General features: G+C 34.5%; 1 protein-coding gene across 1 annotated transcript in view; it reads right to left on the bottom strand.

Annotated features, from left to right (window-relative positions):
- The window catches only part of LOC141523044 (olfactory receptor 13A1-like), a 31,881-nt gene that overhangs the window by 6,756 nt on the left and 5,302 nt on the right, over positions 1 to 19,823 (bottom strand). The gene's annotated exons all lie outside the window — the stretch shown is intronic.

Below are 19,823 nucleotides of genomic sequence, written 5' to 3'. Positions count from 1 at the left end.
CCATCAACTGGGGGATAACTAAATAAGCTGTAGTATATTATTATAATGAAATATTATTGTGTTATAAGAAATGACAAGCAGAATGACTCCAGAAAAACCTGGAAAGACCTACATGAACTCATATATAGTGAAATGAATACGACAAAGAGACCTTTGCACACTTTAACAACAATAATGTTTGTCCTTCATTTTCGAAGAATCCCATGACATCATGGAGGTGATGCCATGAAAAGCATGTAAATTGGATGTGAGTGAGGGGGATGCTGTGTAAACTACAGACTCACTTTCTCCTTCATGTGGATCAGGATGACTGAAGAGGGTCCTGGAGGAGAGGCAATTGGGGTCAAATAACTTGCTCAAGTTTCCATAACTAGTTAAGAATTAAGTTTCTGGGTTCAAATTCAAACTCCTTCCTCCTGGCTCCAAAGTTAGAGTGGATAGAACACTGTAGCACCTAGCTGATGAAAACTGCAAACTACTTGCCTATTCTCAGCAATACAATGATTCTCAGCACTACAAAGAGCTGATAGTGATACAGACTGAATCATATTGCTTTTCATTTTTTTTTAAGTTTGAGTCTTCTTGTACAAAATGACTAATATGTAAACGTTTTACATAATTGCATGTGAATAATCTATACCTGATTGCTTACCATCCCAGGAAATTGAAAGAAAGGAAGGGTAGAAGAGGTAGCAGTTGGGACACAAATATTTAGATAAAAATGCTTAAAAATTTGGAAAAATATCTCAGAGTCTTTGATTTCCCACTGAGTACTTTTTTCCCTATCCTGCTTTCTGTTTATCTTGTAAAATCTGTTTTGCACCATATCTTATTGTGCACAAAGATTATTTACAATAAAGTTTTAGAGAATAGCTTAATAATAGTGCCTCATTATTCATGCCATTTTAAAACAGAACCAAATTCCACAGTTAATATAGGCTTTTGCTCATCAATTTATTTAATTGAATTAAAATATGTATATTAACCACCTATTTTGATTCAGGGAGAGAGTGCAAATATTAATTTTGTGAGACATACTGCTGAAAAAAACTTTGGTGCAAAAACTCCCTCCCCCAAATAAACTTAAGACTTAGACTTAGACAGCTTACTTCAACAATGGAACTAATGCAAGTTACCTTACTGTCAAAGAAATGGTGATGAGTTCAAAGGGGCCATACATAGGTATAGAAAACTTTTCATTAACATTATTAATGATGTAGTTTATTTGTATTTATTATGAAACATTTTCCAAGGACATTTTAATTTTGTTAGCTCTCATTCTGGGAGTTTGGAGGTACTCCAGTCTTGAGAGTTCTACACAGCAGGAGGGTCACATCACTAGTCAAAAAGAAAAGGATTTCAGGGAAACCTTTGCTGACACCAAGTGACAGAATCTGTTTTATTCCAGAGACCAGTCTAAGAGAGGAGTGACCACACCTCAGATTGAAACACATCAACCAGGAAGCACCAAAAATTTACAGAATTCTATCACTAGCTAGGGAAATAGCTGCAGCAAATTAAAAAAAAACACCTGAAACATGGGAGAGTGACCACTTTAATTTAGGTGCAGAGTCGAAAACTAATATAAAGATCAAAGTCAATTCATGAACTGGAAAAAAACGAGCAAACAACAACAACAAAATTTGACCAGTAAAGAGCTACTATTGCACCAGGGAAGATCAAGACATGAACTCAGAAGAAGATAATAATGTCAAAGTAGCTACAAGTAAAGCCGCAAAGAAAAACTGTGAATTGAACTTAAGTCCTTTTTTTTCTTTTCCACTTCAAAAAAAAAAGAATAATCACTTATAAGTTACAAAAGCAAGTAAAATAAACTCTCTCAATGTCCACCTAAAATACATGTCTCATCCTGCATCTTGAATCCATCACCTATCAATCAGGGTGTAGTGTATACTAGTCTCTTGTTAGAGCAATTATAACTATTGTAATTCAATAAATTCCATAAAAATCCATAGTCCTGGGGTGCTCACCTGGGAATTTTTTTTCAATCTGAAAGATCCAAGATTCTTTATTCTGAAATTGAGCTCCTAGCATTATGGGAAAGGAGGCAAAAAGGACTTCAGTCAATTCCAAAACAATGTTCAGGGAGAACATAGTATATGATTTTTATAATGCCATCTTCAGGATAATCTGATAAGGAACAAATAATAAACCATTCTTTAAAGAGAAGGGTGGCACTAGGCCTGAAGGAGATATACTACAATGTGCCACTTGAGATCTGGAAGGTGATTTCCTGGGAAGGATGCCAAAGAAACAATTAAGTGCCATAAGTACACTAAGGACTTTAGGAAAATAGAACTTGCTTATAGGTCAGGACCCCAAGGAAATATTCAGAGAAATATTCTTACATTAAGTAAGAATTCCAACACTTCCTTTGATACCTACTACATAAGTGACCTGGGTCAATACATATATTTTTTTGAACTTCAGTTTCGTCATCTATAAAGTGAAGAGATTAGACTCGAAATTCCCTGAGGTCATCTATATACATCAATACTATAGTATCCAAATTTTTAAGAGAAAATTTACAAGCAGTAAGTAAAAAGTGATTTAAATATTTTGGTTATAAAATCAAGATTTTACAAAACCTAAAACTTTTACACGAAAAGACAATAGGTCTGGGAATATTATCAAACAGGAAAACAGCTGGGATTACATAAAAGAATAATTTATCTAACAAAATTGAGCATATTCATGGATTTTTTTTAAAAAAATGACTATATTAACTGAAAGAGTTTCAGGTATTTATGACAAAAGACCAGAAGTCAATGGAAAATTCTACATAAAAGGTCCAGAAGAAATAGAAAGAAAAGATTAAAAGCCAATTTAAAAACTCATTAAAATCAAAATTCTTTTTATATATGAAAATGTTATCAATATTCTTTTTTTGTTTTGTTTTTTGCAAGTGTTAAGTGATTTACCCAAGGTCACAGAGCTAGGTAATTATTAAATGTCTGAATCCAGATTTGAACTCAGGTCCTCCTGATTCCAGGGCTGGTACTCTTTCCACTGTGCCACCTAGCTGCCTCCAATATTCTTAATTCTGTCATCATTATTAGGGTAGTTTAAAAAAGAGATGGACAGAGTTGTGTTGGATGGAGTCATTCTCAAAAACATAAATGGGTAGGGAAAGGTAAAAAGGATCAATTATTCTCAAAAAATGACATATGAGGGGAAAAATAATACAGAAGAAGCAGGTGAAAATAGAGAATTGATAGTGCTGGAATTTTACTTTGATCAGATTTCAGCAAAGAGGGAAGAGCATATTCACCTAAAAGAGTACAAAAATCTTCTCAACTTATAAAGAAATAAGAAGTCTAGGGAACCTAGAAGAAGAACCTAGAAAGGATGGGAGAAAGGATAAAGGAGGGACTCTTGGAGTGTGCCTAGAAAAAGGAATGGAAGGACAAAGTAATAGGGATGCTGAGAAGGACAATAGTGAGTAAAAATTAGGAAGGAAATTCAGAAATAGTCCTTATATGTCTGAATGTGAATACAATGACCTCAGCCACTAAACAGAAACAGATAAAAGAATAAATTAAAAATCAAAATCCAACCATATGTGTTCACAAGAGACTCATTTAAGAATTGAGAGACACTCAAATTTAAGATGGTTTGGAGAAGAATTTATTATATTCAGCTGATACAAAAAAGGCAAAGGTAGGAATCATGATCTCAGGCAAAGTTAAGCCTAAAATAGACAATAAAAGAAATAAAGGCCATAACTGTAATTTGTGAAAATGTCCTTAGACAATGAAGCAAAATGCATACTTAGCTTATATATACCCAATCCTCTGGTATCAAAATTTTTCAAAGAAAAAATAAATGAACTGCAGGTAGAATAACTGTGAAGAACTTTAAATTTCCCCTCACAGAACTAGATAAATCTATTAAATAAATAATTATGAAATCAAGGAAGTAAATAGAATTTCAAATAAATGGGATATAATAGAAATCTAGAAAGAATTGGATGGGAATAAAAAAGAATATTTTTTTTTCTCAAGGGCTTACGATAAGCTTTTCCATATACTAAGACATAAACATTTTATAGCTAAAGGTAAAAATATTAAAAGTATCCTTTTCTTATCACACTGCAATAAACATCATATTAAGGGATCACAGAAATATAGATCAAAAACTAGACAGAGGTTAAGCAACCTAATTTTGAAGAATGAATTGGTTAAAGAAAAAAATCACATAAATAATCAATTTCATTAAAATTTATAATAATAAAGCAACATATTAAAAACTATGGCACACATCAAAAAACTATAATCAGAGAAAATTTATATCTTTAAATGTTTTTATCAATGAAACAAAGAGCAAACCAATGAATTGAACATGAAATTAAAAAAAAACTAGGAAAAGAACAAAGAATCCCCAGTTTAAATCTAACATGGAAATCTTAAAACTTAAAGTGAGATTTAATAATATTGCATAGAAGAAACCCATTGAATTAATAAATGAAAATAGTTAAGGTGAAGCCAAGATGACAAGCTTAAGGCAGGAACTCCCAAAAACTATCCAACCAGACCACACAAAATACCTTTAAATAATGACTCTAATCAAATTCTAGAGAGGCATAATCCACAAAAAACTTGGTAAAATAATTTTACATCACAAAACAATTCTTATAATGGCATTAGAAAAGATCCTCAGTGCAGCATGGGCTATTCTGGAGGAAACTGGCACTAGTCATCCAGGAACAACCCCTGACTTTCCTGCACACCTGGGGGCTTCTGAGTCTGAAGTGGTTTTCATACTTCCAGTCCAGAAATTACCAAGGATAACTTGGAAGGTCAGCTGGAAAACTCTGTAGGTTAAAGTGAGAACAGACTCTAGTCCAGCACAAGCCTCAGTGCAGATCCAGTCCCAGAGGACCAAGGAGCAGGCCCAGGGAGATTGGGGGGGGGGGCTGGTGTTAGACATTAGGTGTTTCCAAATTTCTCAGCACAAGGATGGTAAAGGGTTTGGGGGTGATTGCAGAGGTCTTTTTGCTATCCCCGAGACAAAACTCTGTTGCTTTTCTCACACTCAGATCCAAGTCACAATCGGGGGCCCCAGTATCAGGGGAAAGGAGTTTTACAGCCTTAGCAGTGCAGGGACACTTCTCACAGTTCATAGGCAGAAAGGAGAAATTATGGTCATCCAGAGTCCATAGAATAGATCAGGAGAGCATACAGAGGCTCTAAAATGACCTTGGATGAAATGAGGTCCCTGGAGGTGTCCCTGAAAGCTACAAAAACCTTAAAAACTAGGGACAGTGTATCCTCTATACTGAAATCAGAGCTCTACCTTAACAAAGAGTTAAAATCCAGTCATAGACTGGAGAGATAACAGATGAAATAAATGTCCAACCATAGGGGTGGCTAGGTGCCATAGTGGATAGAGCACTGGCCCTGGTGTCAGGAGTACCTGGGTTCAAATCCAGCCTCAGACACAATAAAAATAAGCTAGCTGTGTGGCCTTGCCCAAGCCACGTAACCCCATTTGCCTTATAAAAAAACCTAAAAAATAAAAAAAATAAATGTCCAACCATAGACAATAACTTTGTTCCTATAGAGGATAAAAATACATAGTCAGAAGATGACAACATCAAAGCCCCTACATGCAAAGTCTCCAAGAAAAATATAAATTGGACTCAGGTTATGGAAGAACTTAAAGAAATTTTGAAAATCAAGTAAGGGAGGTTGACAAAAAATTGGAAAGAGATAAGGCAAAATCATGAAAACCAAGTCAATAGCTTGGGGCAGGAATTACCAAAAATGCTGAAGAAAATAAAATCTAAACAACTAGTTTGAGTCTAATGGTAAAAGTATCCCAAAAGACCAATGAGGAGAAGAATGTCTTAAAAAGCAGAATTGGTCAAATGGAAAAGGAGATACAAAAGCTCTCTGAAGAAACTACTTCCTTCAAATGAAAAATGAATTTGTGAGAAATTAAGAAACAATAAAACAAAAACAACAGGATGAAAACTATAAAAATATGAAATATCTCATTGGAATAATAACTGACATGTAAAACAGATCCAGAAAAGATAATTTTTAAATTATTGGACTCCCTGAAAGTCCTAATCAAAAAAAAATAATACCTAGACCTCATTTTTCAAGAAATAATTCAGGAAAACTGCCCTGGTATCCTAAATGCAGAGAGTAAAATAGAAATAGAAAGAATCCACTGAGCACCTCATGAAAGAGATCCTAAAATGAAAACTGCCAAAAATATTATAGCCAAATTCCAGAACTCCCAAGTCACGTAAAAAACATTACAAGCAGACAGAAAGTAACATTTCAAATATAATGGAGCTACAGTCAGGATAACACAAGATTTAGCAGCCTTTATATTGAGGTCTTGTAGGGTTAAAGAGCTTAAATTGCAACCAAGAATCAACTACCCAGCAACACTGAACAAATACTTTCAGAGGAAAAGTTAGACATTCAATGAAATAGGGAACTTTCAAATGTTCCTGTTCACATGACCATAGTTGGCCAGAAAGTTTAATCTTCAAGGACAGAACTCAGGTGAAGCATAGGGAGATTGTACTGGTTGGGCAAATTATGAGGGATTTAATGATGTTGAACTGCTTGCATTCCTGCATGGGAAGATTGTAGTGATAACTCAGTTATAGTTGTTACAAAGAGCCTTTTTAGACAAGGCAGAGGAGAAAGTTGAATTTGAAGGTATAATATATTTTTAAAATGAAATTAATATGTGAGGAAGAAATGTACTGGGAGAAAAGGAAAGGAGAGGTAGAATAGGCTTAGTTACTTCACATAAAAGAGGCAAGAAAAAGCTTCTGCAATGGAGTGGAAGGCAAGCAGGTGAGAGGGAAGTGAGTGAGCCTTTGCTCTCATCAGAAGTGGCTCAGAGGATCGGCTAGGTGACACAGTGGTTAGAGCACTAGCCCTGGAATCAAGAGTACCTGAGTTCAAATCTGGCATCAGACACTTAATAATTACCTAGCTTGTGTGGCCTTGGAAAAGCCACTTAACCCCATTGTCTTGCAAAAATCTAAAATAAATACTGGTTCAGAGAGGAAATAATACACACACTCAATTTGGTATAGAAATCTTTCTTAACCTAGAGGAAAAGAGGAGAAAAAACAGATGGGAGAAAGAGGAAAGGGGGAGGGAGGGTTGTAGGTGATAGAAGAGAGGGAAAATCATGGGAAAGGATACAGCACATTTTTGAGGAGGGACAGAAAGAAAGGAGAGAATAGTATAAATGGGGATTCGGGGAATAGGATAGAGGGAAATATAACTTGCAATGACAACTGTGAGAAAAAAGAATATTGAAGCAATTTCTCTATGTACTTAAGATGAAGAATGCTGTTCATCCCAAAGAAAGAACCGATGGTTTCTGACTACAGACTGAAGCACATTTTTTCCTTCTCTCTGTTTTTCTTGAGGTTTCTCTTTCTTTGGGTGGGTGGGGGTTTGTATTTAGTTTTACCAAATGATTATTGTTCTTATGTAGTTCGTGGCTACGTATATTTCACCTACACCAAGTGACTTGATTTCTCAATGGTGGGGAGTGGTGTGGGAAGAAGGGAGAGAATTTGGAGCTCAAGTTTTGAAAGTAAATGCTGAACCTTGCATTTATTTGTAGATGGGGTAAAAAAATTAAAAATAAAAATGCAGTAGTTGATTTTAATGAAAAAAATAAATTATTGATTAATTTTTTAAAAAGATGAAAAAAGCAAATCACTAGTATCAAAAGATGAAAAGACTGAACAGACCATTAATGAAGTTGAAATTCGAAGAATTATAAGTGGTTATTTTGTCCAAGTATATGCAAATGAATTTAAAAATCTAAGTGTTACTACCAAAAGTAACAAAAAGGGGAAATAGAATATCTAAATAGACCTGTTTTAGGAACAAAAATTGAACAAGGCATAAATGAGCTATCAAGAAAAAAAAATACCAGAATTATATGGACTGACAAATTTTAGCAAGCATTTAAAGATCAATTAATTTCACTACTAAGTAAATTATTTGGAACAGTAGGCTAAGAAGGGGTCATACCAAAATTTTTATGAAATAAATATGATACTGCTACATAAATCAGGAGAAACAAAAACAAAGAAAATTCTAGACAAAATTTCAATAATGAATATAGATGCAATTATCCTAAATAAAATACCAATTGAATACAACAATATTACAAAGATCACATATTATGACCAAGTAGGATTTTTAACTAGAATGTAAGGATGGTTTCACAGAAAGAAAAATATTAACATAATTTATTTTGTCAGTTTAAAAGTTTTTAAACAATTCTATAATTATATCAGTAGATGCAGAAGAAACTTTTGGTAAAATAAATCATGAATTCTTATTTAGAAACAGTTGAAAATATTGGTATTAATGGATTTTTCTTATATTGATATAAATGTATTTACTTTCCTTGCAAATTAAAGCTTCTCTGAGATACCACCACACACATCTCAGACTGGTCTATATGACCTGAAATGGTAATGATCATTGTTGGAAAGGTTGTGGGAAATATGTAACACTATTACATTGTTGGTGGAGCTGTGAACTCATCCAACCATTCTGGAGAGAAATTTGGAAATACATCCAAAGGGCAACAAAAATATGCATACCCTTTGATCCAGCAATAACACTACTAGGTCTATACCCTGAAGAGATGATGAAAAAGGGTAAAAACATCACTTGTACAAAAAATATTCGTAGCAGCCCTGTTTGTGGTGGCAAAGAATTGGAAATCAAGTAAATGTCCTTCAATTGGGGAATGGCTTAGCAAACAGTGGTATAGGTATGCCATGGAACACTATTGTTCTATTAGAAACCAGGAGGGATGGGAATTCAGGAAAGCCTGGAGGGATTTCCATGAACTGATTCTAAACAAGATGAGCAGAAGCAGAAAAACGCTATATACCCTAACAACAACATGGGGGTAATGATTAACCTTGATGGACTTGCTCATTCCATCAGTGCAACAATCAGGGACAATTTGGAGCTGTCTACAATGAAGAATACCATCTGTATCCAGAGAGAATTGTGGAGTTTGAACAAAGACCAAAGACTATTACCTTTAATTCAGGAAAAAAAAAAAAAACTGATATCTTATTGTCTGGTCTTACTATCTCTTATACTTTATGCTTCTTCCTTAAGGATATGATTTCTCTCTCAACACACTCAACTTGGATCAATGTATAGCATGGAAACAATGTAAACACTGGAAAATTGCCTTCTGGAATGTGGGGGGAGGGAAGTAAGATTAGGAGAAAAGTTGTAAAACTCAAAATAAATGTATTTAAAAATGTATTTACCAAGGGGCGGCTAGGTGGCGTAGTGGATAAAGCACCAGCCCTGGAGTCAGGAGTACCTGGGTTAAAATCCGGTCTCAGACGCTTAATAATTACCTAGCTCTGTGGCCTTAGGCAAGTCACTTAACCCTGTTTGCCTTACAAAAACCTAAAAAAAATGTATTTACCTAAAACAATCAGCAAACATTAATTGTAATGGGGATAAGTTAACAGCATTCCAAGGAAAATCAAGTAGAAAAAAAGGATGCCCACTATCACCAATGTTATTTCAATATTTAGTTGAAAATCCTAGCAATAGCAATAAGATAAGAAAAAGGAAGCATCAGAACATGGAATGAAGTAATAAAACTATCTTTTTGCAAATAATAAGAAGAAATACTTTGAAAATCCCACAGACTCAACAAAAAAGTCAGTTGAAACAATTGATAAATTATAGCAAAGTAGCATGATATAATGTAATCCTACATTTATAATCAGAATTCCTGTATATCACCAAAGAACATCTTCAGGAAGAGATAGTAATAAATAGCACTTTTAAATAATTCAAGACAGAATAAAATACTTGGGAATATACCTGACAAAACAGAAATTATATGAATAAAATTTTTTAAAAATACATACAAATAAAATCAGATTTAAATGTCTGGAGAAAATATTAACTGTTCATTGGTAGGCAAAGCAATATAATAAAAATGACCATTTTACAGAAGATTATTTATTTACTGTAATCATAAATTATCAAAAATTATTTTAATAAATTTGAAAAGATATCATTGGGAAAACAAAGTCTAGAATGTCAAAGGACAATTAAAATATAGAGAAAGAAGATTTAGTATTAACAAACATTAAACTATATCATAAGATAGTAATAATTGAAACTATGTGGTACTAAGAAATAGAAGGGTAGATCAGTGAAAAAGAGTATACACAGAATTTATAAAGCCAAAGAAATATAGAAATCTCATATTTGAAAAATGTTTGTGATATGAATTCATAATTTAGTAAAACTTTGGAGAAAATGGAAAGCATTCTGGCAAAAAATTGTTTTAGAGAAGTAGCTTATTTTCACTGTTTATTAAAGTAAGATAAAAATGAATACAAGACCTAGATACAAAGAAGGAGATTGTAAGAAAATGTGAAGAATTGACTTCCGGCCAAGATGGCGGAGAGAAGACAGGCACAGTTCTAAAGTCTCCTGATCTCTTCCCCGGCTATCACATGAAACAAACCTCTTAAAAGAAATCTGACCCACAAAACCCAGAAAGTAAAGCGAGGAGAAAGAACATCTACCTCAGGATTTGTCTCCAGCAGCAGCTTTGGCCAAATTCGGGTGGGTGAGTCTGGGCTAAGAGGAAGGATCAGCCCCGGATCAACCAGATTTCCAGCTGAATTGGAACAGGGAGTATGATGACCCAAGAGCCAGACCTGCTGCATCAGAGGTGGGGCTGGACTGCGGGGGCGTGAGTCTGCAGGGGAGCGCAGGTGCTGGTGTTGGAGCTGTCCCCCAGGAGATCCTGGACAGGGCTGCCAGGAGAGTTATGGAGCAGGAAGGCTTTGGACACATCCCTGGGCTCCTCTGGTCTGAGTCCCATTACTACTCAGACTTCTTCCCTAACAAACAAATGCAAACTACTTCTGCCTCAGGCCCAGGTGTGTGAGCAGAAGAACCAGCCTAGCTGAGGAATGACCTCAGGCCAGGGTAAAGCCCACCATTGATGGAAGGTAAAAGAATTCAATAGCTCCAACTCCTCCCTTCAAGGAAAGGGAGAAGGCCTCAGCCAAGGTCACACACACTCCAGGGAAAGCAACCAACACCTCCTACTGGTCAGCCAAAGAAACTGCACTCAGTGAGTAAAGCCTTTAGCGATCCCAAGGTCCGGGAAATAGCCCCTCCCCAACTCAGGTCTTAACAAAATGAAGAAGGGTGAGCGGAAAGGTGGATCCATAGAAGAATTCTTGGAAGGGAAAGACCCTAACTCAGAGAGACCTGGAACCTCTAAGGAGAATACAATCTGGTCTTCAGCACAAAAAGACTTCCTTGAAGAAATAAGGAAGGAGCTTACAAATTTGGGAGAGACAATAATACATTGCAACAAGAAAACAAAACTTTAGGAATTACAATTGGACAAATACAAAATGAGAAAAAATCTTTCAGATCCTCAAATGGGCAAATGCAAAAAGAAATTAATTCTCTCAAAACCTCAAATGATCAAATGGAAAACTCTTTCAAAAGTAGAATTGACCAATTGGAAAAGAAGTTGCAAAAGGTTAATGAAGAAAACTCCTCCCCCTCAAAAAGAATGGAGTCTACAGAAACTAATGACCCCATGAGACAGCAAGAGTCAGTTAAACAAAATCAAAAAATAGAAAAAAAAATAGTAGCAAATGTGAAATACCTCATCAACAAAACCACTGACCTCGAGAGTAGATTGAGGAGGGGCAACCTGAAAATTATAGGATTTCCTGAAAACATTGAAGAGAAAAAAAGTGTGGACCTAATATTATAGGATCTAGTGATGGAAAACTGCCCTGATATCATGGAATGAGAGGGTAAAGTAGTTATTGAAATAGTACATCGATTCCCACCAGAAAAAGATCCTAAAATGAAAACACCAAGGAATGTTGTGGCCAAACTCCAGAACTATCAGACAAAAGAGAAAATCCTGCAAGCAGCCAGAAAGAAAGAATTTAAATATCAAGGAGCCACATTAAGGATCATGCAGGACCTGGCTGCATCAACATTAAGGGATTGAAGGGCCTGGAATGAGATATTTCGAAGAGCAAGGGAGTTTGGAATGCAGCCAAGAATCTACTTTCCCACAAACCTGAACCTTCTCTTCCAGGGAAAAGTTGGATATTTAATGAAATGGAAGAATTCCAAAAATTTTTGATGAAAAGACCAGAGCTAAACAGAAAATTTGGTCATCAAACAGGAGGTTCAAGAGACACTTGAAAAAGTAAAAAAAAAGGGGGGTTTGGTAAAAGGAAAAAAAAATGCAATCCAGTAAGTTGAAACTGGCTATATCCCAGCATGGGGGGGAATTCTCATAAATCTTGAGAAGTGTAAATCTAACAGAGAGAATACACCTAGCCAGAAATGATGGACTTTCATGACCTATCCATGAGACTGCTATCTAATGGGATGTAACTGGATTTAACCCCACTTGGGAAAAAGACCCTAATAACTCTCAGGAATTTTGACTCTATTTTATAGAATATACAGAATTAGAAGGGACAGACACTCAGAATATTCTATGACTTAGATAGAATGATCTAAAAAACATTACCTTCTTAAAAAGGGGGACAGGAAAGAGACTGGAGGAGGGAGGGGATTGAATGGGGGTAAATCTCATTACACTAAGAGGTACAAAAATAACGGATGGTAACAGAGGGGGAAAAAGGGAACAGATGAGAAACACCTGAATCTTCTTCTCATCAGACTTGGCTTAAAGTCAACCTACACATACTCAATTAACTTATAAAACATCTAACCTTTCAAGTATTAAAAGGGGAAAAGGGGAGGGGGCACAGAGAAAGGGAAGGGGAGTGGGAGAAAAGGGGAAATAACAAAAGGAAGGGAAGGGAAAAGGGAAAAATGGAAAGGGGAAAGAAAGGGGAGGGTGTGATATAGGAGGGCAAACACACTGAAGGGGGTGGTATTCAGAAACAAAAGACTGGGGAATATGGATAAAGGTGGGGGGAAAGAGGGAAAAATACAAATGGAGGGAAGACAGCACTGAGGGCAATAAAGAATTAGTAATCATAACCTTGAATGTGAATGGGATGAAGTCTCCCTTAAAACTTAAGCAAATAGCAGACTGGATTAAAAACCAGAATCCTACAATATGCTGCTTACAAGAAACTCATTTGAAGGAGAGAGATACATATAGAGTAAAGGTAAAAGGTTGGAGCAAAATATATTTTGCTTCAGCTGAAGTAAAAAAAAGCAGGGGTAGCAATCCTTATCTCAAACAAAGCAGCAGCAAAAATAGACGGCGTTAAAAGAGATAAGGAAGGAAACTTTATCCTCCTGAAAGGTACCATAGACAATAAAGTCACTTCAATATTGAATATATATGTACCCAGTGGAACAGCACCCAAATTCTTAGAGGAGAAGCTGAAAGAACTACAGGAAGATATAGACAGCAAAACTCTACTAGTGGGAGACCTCAACCTCCTGCTATCAGATCTAGATAAATCAAATCATAAAATAAACAAGAAAGAAGTAAGGAGGTAAATAGATTGTTAGAAAAATTAGATATGGTAGACTTATGGAGGAAACTGAATGGGGATAGAAAGGAATATACCTTTTTCTTTGCAGTACCTGGAACTTATACAAAAATTAACCATATACTAGGACATAAGAACCTAATGATCAACTGCAGAAAGACAGAGATAGTGAATAAATACATCTTTCTCAGATGACAATGCAATAAAAGTCATATGCAATACTGGGCCAAGGAGATATAGACCCAGAACAAATTGGAAACTGAATGACCTCATTTTAAAAAATGAGTGGACCAAAAAACAAATTAGAGAAAGAATTAACCATTTTATCCTAGATAATGATAATAATGAAACAACATACCAAAATCTATGAGATTCATTCAAAGCAACTCTCAGGGAATATATTATAGCTCTAAATGCTTACATGAATAAATTGGAGAAAGAGGAAATCAATGAACGAAACATGCAACTAAAAAAAATAAAACCAAAAGTTGGCATTATGAACAAACCAATAAAATTGATAAACCTCTGGTCAATTTGATTAAAAAAGAAAGAAGAAAACCAAATTGCTAGTATCATAAATGAAAAAGGTGAATTCACCACAAATGAGGAGGAAATTAAACTAATAATTGGAAATTATTTTGCCCAGCTCTATGCCAATAAATTTGATAATCTAAGTGAAATAGATGAATATTTACAAAAATATAAGTTTCCCAGGTTAAATGAAGAAGAGATTAAATACCTAAACAACCCTAACTCAGAAAAAGAAATTCAACAACACATTATTGAACTCCCAAAAAAAATCTCCAGGGCCTGATGTATTCACAAGTGAATTCTACCAAACATTTAAGGAACAATTGGTTCCAATTCTATATAAACTCTTTGAAAAAATGAGGAAAGATGGAACTTTGCCTAATTCTTTCTATGAAACCAATATGGTGCTGTTACCTAAACCAGGAAGAGTTAAAACAGAGAAAGAAAATTATAGACCTATTTCCCTGATGAATATAGATGCAAAAATCCTCAATAAAATCTTAGCAAAACAATTACAACAAGTTATCACTAGGATAATACATTATGATCAAGCAGGATTTATTCCAGGAATGCAGGGTTGGTTCAATATTAGGAAAACTGTTAGTAAACTCAATTATATCAACAACAAACCCATCAGAAATCATATAATCATATCAATAGATGCTGAAAAAGCTTTTGACAAAATACAGCATCCATTCCTATTAAAAAACACTAGAGAGTGTAGGAATAAATGGACTGTTCCTTAAAATAATTAGCAGTATCTATCTGAAACCATCAACAAGCATTATATTAAATTGGGGAGAGGCTAGAGGCATTCCAATAAGAGCAGAGGTAAGACAAGGGTGCCCATTATTACCACTACTATTCAATATTGTATTAGAAATGTTAGCATCAGCAATTAGAGAAGAAAAAGAAATTGAAGGAATTAGAATTGGGAAAGAAGAGACAAAACTCTCACTCTTTGCAGATGACATGATGGTCTACCTAGATAATCCCAAGAAATCATCTAAAAAACTACCAGAAACAAATAGCAATTTTAGCAAAGTTGCAGGTTATAAAATAAACCCTCATAAATCCTCAACTTTTCTTTATATGTCTAGCAAGATACAGCAGGAAGAGCTAGAAAGAGAAATCCCATTCAAAGTAACCTCAGACAATATAAAATACTTGGGAGTCTATTTGCCAAGACAGACTCAGAATCTTTTTTGAAAACAATTATAAAACACTTCTCACACAAATTAAATCAGATTTAAATAACTGGACAAATATCAACTGCTCATGGATAGTTAGAGCTAATATAGTAAAAATGACAATTCTCCCAAAACTAAACTATCTGTTTAGTGCCCTACCAATCAAAATTCCAAAAATTACTTTAATGAGTTAGAAAAAATTGTAAGTAAATTCATATGGAGAAATAAAAAGTCAAGAATTGCCAGGAGCTTAATAAAAAAAAGTGTAAAAGAAGATGGCTTAGCCCTACCTGATCTAAAATTATATTAGAAAGCATCAGTCATCAAAACTGTTTGGTATTGGCTAAGAAATAGAGTGGTGGACAAGTGGAATAGACTAGGTGTAAAAGCAGGAGATGATTACAGTAATCTGCTGTTTGATAAACCCAAAGAGTCCAGCCATTGGGATAAAAATTCCCTCTTTGATAAAAACTTCTGGGATAATTGGAAGTTAGTATGGAAGAAACTTAGATTAGACCCACACCTCACACCCTTTACCAAGATCAGATCCAAATGGTTACAGGACTTAGACATAAAAAAACAATGATATGAGAAAATTAGAAGATCAAGGATTAGTTTACCTGTCAGATCTATGGAAAGGGGAGCAGTTTATGACTGAGGAAGAGTTGGAGAACATAACCAAAAACCAATTAGATGATTTCAATTACATTAAATTAAAAAGCTTTTGCACAGATAAAACCAATGTAATCAAGATCAAAAGAAATGTAGTAAATTGGGAAACAATCTTTACAACTAATAATTCTGACAATGGACTCATTTCTAAAATATACAGAGAACTGAGTCATATTTTTAAAACAAAAAGCCATTCCCCAATTGACAAATGGTCAAAGGATATGCAAAGGCAATTTACAGATGAGGAAATCAAAGCAATCCATAGCCATATGAAAAAATGCTCTAAATCATTGATTATTACAGTAATGCAAATTAAAGCTTCTCTGAGGTACCACCTCACACCTCTCAGATTGGCCAATATGACCAGGAAGGATAATGATCATTGTTGGAAGGGATGTGGGAAATCTGGGACACTATTACACTGTTGGTGGAGCTGTGAACTCATCCAACCCTTCTTGAGAGCTATTTGGAACTATGCCCAAAGGGCAACAAAAATGTACATACCCTTTGACCCAGCAATACCACTACTGGGTCTATACCCTGAAGAGATGAGGAAAAAGGGTAAAAACATTACTTGTACAAAAATATTTATAGCAGCCCTGTTTGTGGTGGCAAAGAATTGGAAATCAAGGAAATGTCCTTCAATTGGGGAATGGCTTAGCAAACTGTGGTATATGTATGTCATGGAACACTATTGTTCTATTAGAAACCAGGAGGGATGGGATTTCAGGGAAGCCTGGAGGGATTTGCATGAACTGATGCTGAGTGAGATGAACAGAACCAGAAAAACACTGTACACCCTAACAGCAACATGGGAGTGATTTCAACCTTGAAGGACTAGATCATTCCATCAGTGCAACAATCAGGAACAATTTTGGGCTGTCTGCAAAGGGGAGTGCCAGCTGTATCTAGATAAGGAGCTGTGGAGTTTGAACAAAGTTCAAGGACTATTCCCTTTAATTTAGAAAAAATCAGATATCTTATTGTCTGATGTTGTCACCTCAGACTTCTGTTCTATTCTTTAAGGATATGATTTCTCTCTCATTACACCCAATTTTGATCAAGGTACAACATGGAAACAAAGTAAAGATTGACAGAGTGCTTTCTGGAGGAGGGGAGGGAAGCAAGATGGGGGGGAATTGTAAAACTCAATATCTTTAATAAAAATTAATTTAAATAAAGAAAATTTAAAGAATTACTAGACTTATGAATAGACAAACTATGAATAAAGAATAGATAGAGAGCAGAGTGAGGTACACAATTGATAATTTTGATTGCATTCCTTTATTTTTGTAAAGATATTTTCCAAATAAAAGATAATTCTCAACATTCATTTTGTAACAAGATTGAGTTCCATATTTTATCCCTCCCTCCTTCTCTCCTATGCTCTTCCCCAAGATGGAATGCAAAGTGATATAGATTACATATGTGCAATCATGTAAAACCTATTTCCATAGTAGTCATCTTGTGAAAGAAGGAACAGAACAAATGGGGGAAAGCATGAAAAAAATAAAAACAGTATGTTTTGATCTATATTGAGATTCCATCTGTTTTTTCTATGGATGCAATTATTTGCCATCATGAATCTTTTCAAATTCCCTTGTATCATAGTTATGCTGAGAAGAGCTATCTATAGTCGATCAAAGTTGAGCATCATACAGTGTAGCTGTCTGAATTGTCCTGTGGTACAAAACTGTTTTTGTTCATTTCACTCAGAATCAATTCTTGCATGTTTTTTTTAATTTGACTGTGCTCATCATCTCTTACATCAAAATAGTATGCCATTACAGTTTTATATCACAATTTGTTTACTCATTCATCAATAAATTGGCATCCCTTCACTTTCTGATTCTATGTTATCACAAATGAAAAGAACTAGTAAAAATGTTTTTGTACATGTAGTTCTATTTCTTTTTTGTATAATTTCTTTAGGATAATGATCTAGTAGGGATCAAAAGGTATTCACAGTTTGTTCTTTGTGCATAGTTCCAAATTGTTCTTTAGAATGACAAGATCAATTCACAACTCCACCAATAGTGTATTAGTATTCCAATTTTTGCCACATTTTCTCCAACTTTTATCATCTTCCTTTTCTGTCAAATTAACCATTTTAGGTGGAAGGTGGAATCTCAAAGTTATTTTAATTTGAATTTTTCTAATCAATAGTAATTTAGAGCATTTTTTCATATGATCAAAGATAGGTTTGACTTCATCAAAAAATTGCCAATTCATATCCTCTACCATTTCTCAATGGAAAATTGAACATTTTTAATTAAAATTAAATGTTGTGTCCCAGACTTAAGCTTTTCTTCTAATCTTGATTGCATTCATATTGTCTGTGCAAAACCTTTTTAATTTTACATAATCAGAATTATCCATTTTACAGTTTTCCCCTATAGTTTTTGTGAAAAAGTGAATGCTTATCCCCAGAACTAAATTCTTTGGAATTATCAAAAATAAATTTAATATAGTAATTTATTATTATATCTTGTATAGATATATATATTTCAGTGATCCATTGTATTTATCAGTATTCAATAGTTTTGATGATTGCCACATTACATATCAAAGTATTAGATCTGACATGACTGGGCCACCTTCATTTGCATATTTCTCATTAATTCCCTTGATATTTTTGACCTTTTGTTCTTCCCGATGAATTTTCTAATTATTTTTTCTAGCTCTATAAACTAATTTTTTGGTAGTTTGATTGGTATGGCATAGAATAAATAAATTAATTTAGGAACAATTTTCCAATTGTATTATATTAACTCTATCTGCCCATATGGAATTATATATTTTCAAAAGTTTAAATCTGACTTTATTTGTGGGAAAAGTTTTTTGTAACTCTGATAATATAACTCCTGGGTTTGCTTTGGCTTATAGACTCCCAAATATTTTATGATGACACAGATATTTTAAATGGAATTTTTATTTTTATCTCTTGGACTTTCTTGAAAGTTAAGAGAAATATCAATTATTTATGTGATTCTATTTCATATCCTGCAACTTTGCTAAAATTGTTAATTATTTCAAGAATTTTCCTTTATCTTGATCTTGGTTTTAAAAGAAAGGGCTGAACTTCAATGTAAAATCAATTCAATTTTCTTTTTAAACATAGACTAGAACTACTCTAATCTTCAGTCCTTCAAGTAGAAGTGGAGACTATTTCTCACAAGTTTTAATTGCATGCAGATTGTGTCTGGACTTGTTATATCATTAGTAGAGGTAGCTCTAAAGTGAGGAAATTTCTGTTACCAATCTAGTTCAGTACCTCCATTACAAGAGAAAGAACTGAGATATTAGACCACAAAGAGGTTAAGCGAGTTATGCCTTTCATCCTGAATTTGAGGCGCACTCTCTTTATTTTTTGTTTCCATTCTTATTTTTTTAGTACAAAAGATGAAATAGATTTTAAATTTAATGCATTTCTAAAAGGTGCATTTTGCCCATTTTGCACAATGTGGAGTTATGAGACAAGTGTGGAATATAGAGTTATGGGACGAGAAAGAAAAGATGAAATTGAAAGATCCTATAAGATATATAAATAGCTTCTTTGAAAAAATAATGGTACTAAGGCTTCAGGGTCCCAGTGGTCTGAGAAGAAACAGGGACTCTTTACTCCCCAGTACAAAATATTTATTCTCTAATCTTAGCAAGAAAAAGAAAGAAAGAAAGAAAAAAGAAAGAAAGAAAGGATTCAAAGGAATGAAGGAAGGAGGAAGGGAGAGAGAAAGAAAGAAAGAAAAAGAAAGGAAGGAAGAAAGGAAAGAAGGAAGAAGGAAAGAAGGAAAGGAAAGAAGGAAGGAAGGAAGGAAGGAAGGAAGGAAGGAAGGAAGGAAGGAAGGAAGGAAGGAAGGAAGGAAGGGAGGGAGGGAGGGAGGGAG

This window comes from Macrotis lagotis, chromosome 4 (genome assembly GCF_037893015.1).
Source record: "Macrotis lagotis isolate mMagLag1 chromosome 4, bilby.v1.9.chrom.fasta, whole genome shotgun sequence".
Taxonomy (NCBI): Eukaryota; Metazoa; Chordata; class Mammalia; order Peramelemorphia; family Peramelidae; genus Macrotis; species Macrotis lagotis.
This window is presented reverse-complemented; position numbering and strand designations above follow the sequence as displayed.